At 40.2% G+C, this 11,242-nt stretch overlaps 1 long non-coding RNA gene across 1 annotated transcript in view; it reads right to left on the bottom strand.

Moving 5' to 3' along the window:
* Nucleotides 1-228: 228 nt before the first annotated feature.
* LOC131447365 (uncharacterized) overlaps nt 229-11,242 on the bottom strand; it is a 27,138-nt gene continuing 16,124 nt past the window's right edge. Inside the window, exons 3-4 of the long non-coding RNA XR_009234029.1 lie at nt 8,928-9,037; nt 229-519 (exon numbers count right to left, since the gene is read on the bottom strand). This is a non-coding gene — a long non-coding RNA (uncharacterized LOC131447365). The remainder of the gene's footprint in view (nt 520-8,927; nt 9,038-11,242) is intronic.

Genomic DNA, 11,242 nt, shown 5'->3' with positions numbered 1-11,242 from the left:
CCTCCACATCTCATTCGCTCGCTCCAGCGGATGACTTTTTTGGTCACGGGTCTGCTTTTTATGGCCGTGCACGCTCGGGCCCATTGTGACTCCCCATTAATTCCTCAGTAGCTCAATCTTGTAATCATGTCATAGTCTATTAAGTGAATGTACTCACACAGAGTCGCCACCCTTTGAAACCGTTTATTAGCAAAATCATAAAGCAAAGGCCTGTTTTCCTGTGAGGGTCTCTTGAGTATGACGGCCCATTGAGTCAAACTGGACACAGACAGCAGTGACAGAGCAGATGCTGCTCAATGAAAGCCCTGTCAAGACCAGCGGTCTCAGACAGTCCCTCCTTTCTTTCTTCTGGAGCCATTCTGTGCTTTCTGAGAGCCCTCGAGCCACGAAGCCTCTGCCTCATCATCTGTCGGTGGCAGACGTCAGGTCAGCTCAAAGAGGCAGCAGGTGGTCGGTCTGTTCTTCTCCACCTCTGATGGGTTCAAACCCTGAATCTGTCTGACTGAGGAGAGCCTGTACCTGTGTGGATAATGCACGTCAAAGGCGGCTGATCAAATGTGACAGTAGAAAGTAGAATGTTCTCTTTCTTCTGTTGATGTTACTTATACACAGCCACTGGGTTTTTTTTTTCTTTTATTTCCTGCAGTTCAATTACACATTAAAGCAAAAACAAAACTCCCTTTGAGTCATTCTGTGAAAGAGAAGAAAACAAACAACTACTGCTCAAGAGGTTCACGCAGAATCTGTTATGTAAAATACACTTATGATGATGGCATAACAGCAATCAACTGTTTCAAAGATGGAGAAGGAAAAAAAATCCCTCCAGTATTTTTTTTATAATGATGACTCAAAGGTTATATTATACGGCAGTGTCATCTCAGTATGCTGTAAGTCTCAGTGTATTTATATAATGTTAGTTGACTAAAACCTGACCTTTAAAATACACATAAACATGTTGGAAAATGGTACTTAATGGAATGTCTACCTATCTAGATTACAGCAAAAAAAAAAGATGAGATTAACATACAGCTAAAATATAGTTTAAACTTACCCAAATGTCAGCTAAAATGTATTTAAAATTAGATTAACATATATGTATCTACAATCTAGCTAAAGGATAGCTTTAAGTTAGTTAGTTAAAAGACTAGTTTAACATCTATCTATCTATCTATCTATCTATCTATCTATCTAGAATAAAGCTAAAAGATAGCTTTAAATTAGCTTAACATTAGCTAAAAGATGAGATTAACATATCCATCTATCTATCTAGAGCTAAAGGACAGTTTTAAGTTAGCAAAACATTAGCTAAAGTTGAGTTATCTATCTATCTATCTATCTATCTATCTATCTGGAATAAAGCTAAAAGATAGCTTTAAGTTAGCCAAACATTAGCTAAAAGATGAGATTAACATATCCATCTATCTATCTAGAGCTAAAGGACAGTTTCAGGTTAGCAAAACATTAGCTAAAAGTTGAGTTATCTATCTATCTATCTATCTATCTATCTATCTATCTATCTAGAATAAAGCTAAAAGATAGCTTTAAATTAGCCAAACATTAGCTAAAAGATGAGATTAACATATCCATCTATCTATCTAGAGCTAAAGGACAGTTTCAGGTTAGCAAAACATTAGCTAAAAGATGAGATTAACATATCCATCTATCTATCTAGAGCTAAAGGACAGTTTCAGGTTAGCAAAACATTAGCTAAAAGTTGAGTTATCTATCTATCTATCTATCTATCTATCTATCTATCTCATCTCAAATCATATCAAATCTAGTCTCATTTCATACAGGACTAGATTTTAACCTTTGAGTTTGTTGTGATCGTCTTGTTCACTGTTCCAGGTCACATTTACCCCCGTCAGACATTAGAATACAATAATTGTGCACAACTGTTGCCCAAAGGGTCTGGTGAAAAATCCTGCGATGGAACAGGCTGGTGTGAAAAGACAAAGAATACTTGAGGGAACTTTATTTTTGTTCTACCTCGCAGCTTTGTACGAAACTAAAGCCAGGGTGTGGCAAACACTGCACCATCCCAGACTGCCATAAACCACAGATGTTTTCTCATTGTAATTTGAATCCTGTTCCAGAGCTGCTCCCTGCTCCAAACACAACAACACAACGTCTGACATGACCTGGTACAGGATTTGCTCCTGTTCCCTTCCACTGTTGACAGTTAACCTGGGTCAGACCTGGGTGAAAACACAATAAAATGAAGACTTGGGACTCGGATGTGTTTTATAGTGGATTTACTGCAGACATGCCTGCGTTTAAACCTGACCCGAGAGTAAAGAAGGCAGGTGCTCCTCACACAGTGGCCGAACAGGAGGAGCTTGTTGTGTTTTTCCTGTTCGTCACGTTTTCAGGAATGTTTCTTCAGCACTTGCTTCTCTGCAGCTCACTGACTCATTACAGCACGTCATTGACAATATGTGCAGCTCTGTGCAAAAACACAACAGAGTGGCGTACAAACAATTACGAAATGAAACGTCTATTACTCACAGTCAAGTGCACCTGGCAGCAGTGGTTCAGCAGCTGTACACCTCACTTTTATGTTTAATAATATCCTCCTACAACCTGCACCCACAGCATATACAGTGTACGTCACTATCCACCCAGCTGTGCTTAACATGATAGTTCAGGTGTTTTTAAGTGTGAGTATATGAGCCGATTGTGAGCCCCCAGCTCACGCAACAGGAAGTCGGCCATGTTGTGTTTCATGACTTTGCAAAATCTTATGAAACTTGGCACAAAACTTGAAACTCACACTTCCTTTGATTAACCAATATTACTCTTTATTATGAGTAATATTCCACAAATGTTTATTATCAAGTAACAAGGAGCATTAATTAAGGTGAAGAAAGGTTAGGTACTTCAGTCTTAAGACGTTACCAGTAGCTTTAGAAACCCTTGAATACTGTATTTAAAGGAATTAAAACTTTGAAGGTGTTAAAACATGAATTAACATGTTCATATATATATATATATATATATATATATATATATACACATATATATATATATATATATATATATATATATATATATATATATATGTATATGCTCATCATCTTCTTCTCCATCTTTTGTGTATTTCTGTATCAGCCTCACAGCGCCACACACAGGCCTGGCATATGTACTACAGTGTTTAGGGTTATTTTGGAGGTTTGAAAACATTTCTTGAAATGTAAAACTGTTTTTTTGTTGTTGTTTTTTTTAAAAAAGACAAAAGAAAAAGTTTCTGTGTGGATAAGACCTGAGGAAACCTTATCTTGTTTTTGTATTTTTTCATGGTCCCGGTGTCACGTTTACAGCAATAACAGTTATACTATGTGTAATGCGATAAGTGTGTGTGCATGCAGGCTATTTTTCCCTTGTGTTGTTTGTGTGCATGCTTTGTTTCTGTTGCCATGAATGTGGCACAAAGTGCACCTTTGGAGACGACAAATTAGAAGAGAAGTGCTGTGATCATAAAATGTTATCTTATCGTATTTTGCGTCACGACTCCATTTAGCATGCATCGTCTCATCTCGCTGTGAGAATGTGCGAGGGGTCAACGGTGTCACAGGGAGAGTGATGTGCACTAACATGAACACGTGTTTGTCACGCTGCGAAAACAAAGACAGGCGACGCCACACACACACACACACACAGGAAGTGTGACTCTAGTCTCTGCTCGTGATGCCTTTACTCCACTACATTTTTTGTTTTTTACAAAGACTAGTTGTTTAAAAACAAGCATTTATACATATACATATATATATATATATATATATATATATATATATATATATATATATATACATATACATACATACATATATATGTATGTATATATATACTGTATATATATATATACACACATATGCATGTTTTTATTTATATACATATATATATATATATACATATATATATGAAAAAAGAACTGATCTGACATGAACTGGTTAGTGTGAGATGACGGTCGTTCACCTCTTATACACACACAAAAAAACACTATTTCGTTCAGGTTGAGAGTGAATTCTTTGAATTTCCTTCCCACTGAGTCGTCTGCTCACAAATGCGTGGAATGGGAGTAATGTCAGCCGCCCATGGATGAGGAGAGTGTGTGTGTGAGAGTGTGTGTGTGGCTCGTTTGCTCTCAGGGATGAGTGAAAGTGTTGAGAGACTCGAATGTGACCTCTTTTCTTGGCTTTACTGTTGTTTTTTAATGCACATGAGAGACTCCACTTTATGTTACGCTGTTTTTAGATTGAGACAGCAGAGAAAAGTGTGTGTTTGTATTTGTTACCTTTTTTTTGGTTATAGACACTCATGCTTGGAAACCAAAACCTGGTCCTAATGAGGCAGAACCTCATTTCCGAGGAAGATTTGAATTGGTTAAGGGTAGGGATAAACGCTGTGTTTTGGTCGTCAAATGAATGGAAGTCGGTGTCCTTAGAAGAATAGCAGTGCAAACGCATGTCTGTGTGTGAGAGGGAGAGAGAGAGAGACAGGACCAGTAGTCCTCATTGAGACCAAAACCTGGTCCTGGACCTTTTTTCTGAGGAACTGAAGGAAGTTTAGGGACCACACAGCGGGATAGTGGCGAGCACTGTTGTCTCACAGCAAGAAGGGAACCCGGTCTGACCGAGGACCTGTCTGTGTGGAGTTTGCATGTTCTTCAGTTCTTCAGTTTCCTCTCACAGTCCAAACACTTACAGAATAAATGGATAAATGGTTGATTATCTCTGCCTGTTGGCCCTGTGATGGTCTAACAACCTGTCAAGGGTTAGCCTATGTGAGCTGGGATTGGTGGGTCCCCCAGTCCCCCATGACCCTCAGGATGGTTAAGTTTAGGGCTTAGAGTTAGAGGTAATGGTTAGGGAGGACACTTTGTTTAGGTTGTCCAAATGAATGGAAATCAACAAAGTGTCCTCAGAAGAATAGCTGCACAAACGTGTGTGCGTGTGTGTCCTGCTGCAAACCCATGTTTAATCACCTCCCTTCATTGTCTGTCGGCTGCAGGAAGGAGTGGATGGAGAACGATTGCGTCTCCATTCAACAAACTGTCACCTTGTGGGTTTCTGTTGAGCAGAAGTGCTTTCAGTGTGTTATAATAGGCAGCTGCTCCACTCTCTTTTCCCTTTTTTCCCCTCTTCTCTTTTCTCTAACCCCCCCCCCCCCCCCGAATGAATGGCTGTGGTTGTGGTGGTAGATGGAGGGATGGACGAGTGTAACCTGAGAAGAGGTGCATCCCTGGGGTGTTAAGTTTAGGGAGGCGGAGCATGAAGGGAGAGAGGGTGAGATGCGGGCTGAGATAGAGCAGCAGAGGAAGGGTGAGGGTGGTGGGTGGTGGGGGTTGGAGGGGGGGGAGGGTTGTTGTATTATCTGATTGTGTTTTAATGACGACGAGAAACAAGACAGAAAATAAAGAGCTGCGCGACAAAAGCTGAGGCTGAAGTCAATGATTACTGCTTTGACTTTTAAAGACAAAGATAAACACGTCCCTTGTTCTCTCTCCTACGCGTGCACACACACATACACACACACACCCCCACACACACACACACACACACAGAGACAGACAGATGGTCTTCTTAGGACTCTGCATTGACGACCATTTATTTGGACAGTCTAAAAAAAAGCCTTATCCCTAACCTTAAAGGTAGGGTGGGAGATCATTTTCTGGAGCATGTTTTATTGTATTGCTTAGTATCCTCTTCACAACCCGATTATAACCTATTAATTAATGCTTTGTCACAAAAATGAATGAGTGAATGAATGAATGTGATGTTTTGAGAGTATTTGTTGTTTTTTCGGCATCACGTGTAAAAAAAGTACCAAAGGTCACCGATGCTGCACAGCGCTCGTGAATCTGTGCTCGTTGCACGTTCCTGTCCTCTGGAGGCGGAGCTTTGGAGCGAAGAAAGGGGGCTTGGACTTTTGAATTCAAAATGTAGCCCACTCGAAAAAAAAAAAGATTTCCAACTCAACCTTTAACTATGAACAGTTAAAGCCTAACTGTTCATTATAATGAGTTTTTTAAATTAATACATTCATTTTGCATCATAAATATGTTTAAATTGTTCCATATCAAAACAATATATGGAACGATATTTTGAATTTAAGGGTAAATATGATTATAAATATTAGAATTTAGACGTTGTTTCACTTGACCGGCTCCATGCTGACTAAAACTAGACATTCAGTGGCTCATAGGTCATCTGAGTTTGTGACCCCTTACTTAAGAGTACATGACTTATTTTTAAGGCTATGTTGAAATCCGCTGCTGTTTCATTGGGATTCTTTTATTAAGGGAAAAGTTGACATAAACGCTTTAAGGAGCAAGAGAGAGTTGAAACAAACTATCTTCTGCTGTCAGTCTTTCACACAGACTCTTATCGCTGGAGCTCTAAACAAAACACAGCGTGTCACCCTGCTCTCGCTGCAAGTCCACAGAGTCGAGCTACAATAGCACGTGTTCACCCCGTCCATGAATCATTAACCATCTGCTGGCTGGGTGGAATGAATGAGGGAGGGAGGGAGGAGAGACACAGAGCGAGAGAGAGAGAGAGAGAGAGAGAGAGAGCTCTGAACAAAGTCTGCTTTTTTTTTACGGCATCTCTAAGACCCAAAACAAAGGATGTGTTTAGTTGCCTGCAGCATGATGAGAAGATAGCACAAGTGAGGGGAGTGGTGCTTAGAACAGGAAGAACCGAGAAGCCCAGGAATCAGTTATGGTGGAAAGGCCAGGCTGTTTGTGGAACATGATACGGATGTTTTATGGTAGAAGTCACTACATGTGAGACTGCAGCTGCTTTTAAAACCTGCACTCAGATGTGGACACGCTGTGAAGTACAGTGCTGTGCAAACGTCTCCTCTTAAGCCACGATTAAATCTGTTGTTTTAGCAGTTTTAGCAGTTCTATAACAGCCAGATGGGGTAATTGTTTCGCAATCGCTTTATTGGAACCCGTCCAGAAACTACGGGAAACATGCGAACTGTAAAGACAGCCTGACTAGAAATAAGCCAAAATATTCTTACATTGGTCTAAATTTCTCTAGCCACTTTCTGATTGTAATGTAGTTTAAAAGTAGACAAAACTGGTCAAAATCTAAGAAGGTTGTACCAATCGCAAGCAAATACTACAACTACTAAACTTGAAGTGAATATTATGAAGACAAACTTTGGTATTTCTTCTACAAATGTGACTTTTTGTGTATAAAATAAAAAAATGGAGCAATTTCCCAGACATTAGGCAGATTTGACTGTTTTGAAAATCAACATTTGCAGTGTATTCAGTATTCAGGGGATTGCACTGCTCCAGCTCCATCGTTAAATCTCAAGTCTCTTAATTTAACACCAAGAGTGATGCATTCAGTATGTATTTAAATATTGGATTTAAAATAGGCATCAGAAAGAAAGAAAAGAAAGAGAATTCTGCTTACAACACAGAAAGGGGAAGCCCAGTCACGGCTCAGTGCACATTTGCTCTGCAACATTCTCGTCCACCATTTATACAATACCAAATATTTGCATAAAATAGACTGTGGATTTCTGTAATGATGCAACTCTTAACTGTCACTGTTACTGCGGTCCTTCAGAGGAAGTGATGTGTGTTTCCTGACTTTTTTTCTTTTTTTTTGCTTGTTTTATTCTCTTACACTTGGCTTCACGACGAGTAAAAGCTTCAAATTAAAATCGGTGGAGTTTCCCTTTAAGCATTTTCAGCCTTGGCAGTGGCCGTTCTGATGGCACGTTCTCATCCAAGGTCCAGTCACTGCTCACTCACATTTTCCACACTAACATCAGCAGAAAATCAAGCAAAGCAAGAGACATGTTGACCATTGAAACGTGTCTTGTTTTAAACTGATGTGACCTCTGATTTGTGCTTGAAACACAAGGAAATGGTCTTAACCACTTATCAACAGGCTCAGCTGATAAAGATCTAAACCTGTTTAAAGTGTAATAAAACCCCTAAACCACTTTTTTTTAACAGATGTAGCAGTGTATTTGTTGATTCAGGTTCAAATCTTCACAGTTTAGTATTGAAATTAGACAAAAATCTGTGTTTTTTTTGGTAAAACACCAGCTACTACATTCACATTTTGCCATTTGCTTCCTAAGTCCCCTCTTGTGACACTGGTAAACTCTTTTGAATTCAATTGCTATTCATCACAAAGTTCCACAGGAAAAGGTGCAGACTTTAAAACAGACTCTCGGTTGAAAACTGATGGATTTATTATCCATTTACTGAAATTGTCGTGTTTACGACACCTTGATAACGAGCCACAGGCAATAAAATCCCACACCATTTGACCTGATCTGGAATGCAGATTTGATTTATTCCCATTACTGTCAATAACCAGATAGTAGTAGTTTTAGGTAGTAGTAGGTAAAAGAAAGTAGGTTTTCTTTTACCGATTGAAAAAAACACAATTGAGATTGGAGTCCACATACAGAAGAGACACAAGGAAAACAGATTTTTAGCCGTTTACAAATAGCTCACAGAATAAAATCCACACCAGCCTAAGTCTGTCATGTCACAGTCATAATGTTTCCCACTTTATCTTCATGTTAAACAATATTTTCCAACTGAAAAGAGAAGTTTGTTAAACCACTAACTCTCCTGAACCAAAGCCCATAGAGAAAATCAGTGTTTTTAGCCCAGGAAGATACAGACGCTGCCGGTTTACTGCTGCGTCGCTCGGTAAGTGTGTGTCACGCAGGTAAATCCAAATTCAGGATTTCACACAGTAAAGTTACAAAATATTACACATGAATGTACTGATGGAAGCAGCATTGGTGGCAACAATTCCCGTGTAAAACAATGTCAAATTGTTGATTTTCTCTATGGAATTTGGTGCAGGGAGTAACCAGAGCTGCTGCACGACTGCATCATTGAGACTTGAGTTTTTACCCAGAAATAACAGTGTACTCACAGTACAGTACATCGCGTCTCAGCTGCTGTCAGTCACTGTCGGATTTAGTCAGCGACGGTGATATTCAATACACCCAGGGCCGAGGATTCACAGACGCACCAACACAAAACCTGTAATTGCAAGGTGAAAGGGTGAGATTACGAGGTCAGAACATCTCTGCAGTCTCACAGCGAAAAGAGCATAATAGAAGCCAGTGACGGGGATCACGTTCCTCTTTGTGGCCGCATTTATTCCCCCTAAAGCTTATTAGCCACATAATGTGGAGCAGTAAAAATGTCTTAATGACTTTTCACGAAAAAGCAGGAGTCGCACCCCATCAGTCACCTCTGGCTCATGTTTAAACACCTGTCAACTCACCAGGAACAAGTCAATCATTTCTCTCCCTATTCAATTGGATTTATAATAACACTTACAGTAATAGTTAAGGGTTCTTTTAAGCATTTTTTCACATGCTGTTGCTCCTCTGCACTTAGATCAACCATAATGGCGTTCCATTTGTAGTCGGAACTCTGAGTTTCCGAGGTCACGGGGTGTTGTTTGCACAGAAACGCCCCCAGAACTCGGATTTCCAACCAATTAACGGGGTTGGTGCCGTTAATCGCACTTCTGTCGTATTTGTTTCACAGTAAATCAGCGGCACACAAACTACTGTCTGTCGTGCCGTAGACATGTTGTTTGTGTGCAAAAAATACCACGTACAGTGTTGTTATTGACAGGTATTGCTAACAATTATGAGTCCAAAATACGTTTCCGTAAGTTCACACTGTGAATTGCAGTTCCGATGTAAATGGAAAGTTGGCCAAATGTACATCTGCAGAATATTTTAACTATTTTATCTTTGTTAACTTGCCACCAGGGGGCGATTTGAATATTTTTACGTATGAATTACGATAATTTTTACATAACTATTTTGATTATTTTCAAATCTATTTCATTTCGTCCTCACATCCGTTGTTTATATTTAGTGCTGTCAGGCAGGTTTTGAAGACGTTTTCTTGTCATTATTTAAATATTTCGAAGACGTAACCACATCACAACAGCTTTGAAACTGCCAAACAATTTTCAAAAGAGCAATAATGACTGAAAGGAACCTTTGTGGGTGGGCCGTTTGTGTGTGCAACAATGCGTCATTATTCATAAGCTAATGCTCTGTGTGTGTGTGTGTGTGTGTGTGTGTGTGGCAGCAAACAGCAGTGTTGCAGTAATGGTAGGGGGGCGAAGGATCGAGTATTGCTGCAAGCTTTCACACCCATGACTTATAGAGCCAGTGCATTAACCCCGAATACACACTCTCACACACACACACACACACACACACAGCGGCTATTACAGCCAGTCTGGAGGAAATGAAGCATCATTGTCGCAGGCGCACACAAACACTCCAAAGTGTCCCCTTTTGTTGAGGAGGGCAACAAAAGACAGTGAGGCAACAAGTGGAGGAGACGGCGTCCTCAGAGACAGACATGAATGAAAGAAAATGGGAGGAGTAATGGTGCGTTCACACTGGAAGCCAAGTGTGTTTCATTACTCACACAACGGTGGTCGCCGGATTAAGTCACATCCACATGGAAACAGAACCTCCCTATGCGACCTTTTTCTATTTTTGGTCTTGAAAAAGTTTTCCCGTAAACACGGCATTGTTCTTTAAACACACAAAACAACTCTAAATGCCGTAGTATGTATGCCAGGCCTGTATGTTGGAGCTGTAACAACGCCACAGAAATACACCAAAAACAGAGAAGATGATGTGGCACATGTACATACAGCGAGCGTCATTGTTTTCCCGAAGTTGCCAATTGGTTTTATATCCAAAAATGTGTGTTTTAGGCCTCCTAAACTGCTCATCCAATGTGGATTAAAAGCTGACGTACGCAAATTCCAAATTAACTTGGCCCTAAATTGGTTTATGCGTGCAAGTACCAAGAGTAAACATAAACCTCAACTGCTCACCTAGTGCTAATGCTAAGTGCTAACCAACCCTTTTCTTCACAGTTTTCAATTTCTGACAAAACATCTAGGATCATGTTGGAAGTGCTTTCCATGTTCGATGTCTGCCTACGGCCTGCACTGCTTGTTCCACGCAGACTCTAACTGTTGCCGTGTGTTCTCAGGGTCCATGTGAACCACAGAGTAAATGGGCGGATGACCAAATGTATGTCACGCGGACAACAGAGGACACATGTGGACAGAGGAAGTATGACTCGGATCAAGATTTCACACGGTTTGCGTGGCCTGGTATGATCAAAAACACTCACGTGTCCAGTTGTGTATTTACATGGACTCACAGAGTGAGAGATTAGCAAATGCAGATCTGT

Source organism: Solea solea, chromosome 20 (genome assembly GCF_958295425.1).
Source record: "Solea solea chromosome 20, fSolSol10.1, whole genome shotgun sequence".
Taxonomy (NCBI): domain Eukaryota; kingdom Metazoa; phylum Chordata; class Actinopteri; order Pleuronectiformes; family Soleidae; genus Solea; species Solea solea.
Note: the sequence above shows the minus strand (reverse complement) of the source record. Positions and strands in the feature narration are given on the sequence as shown.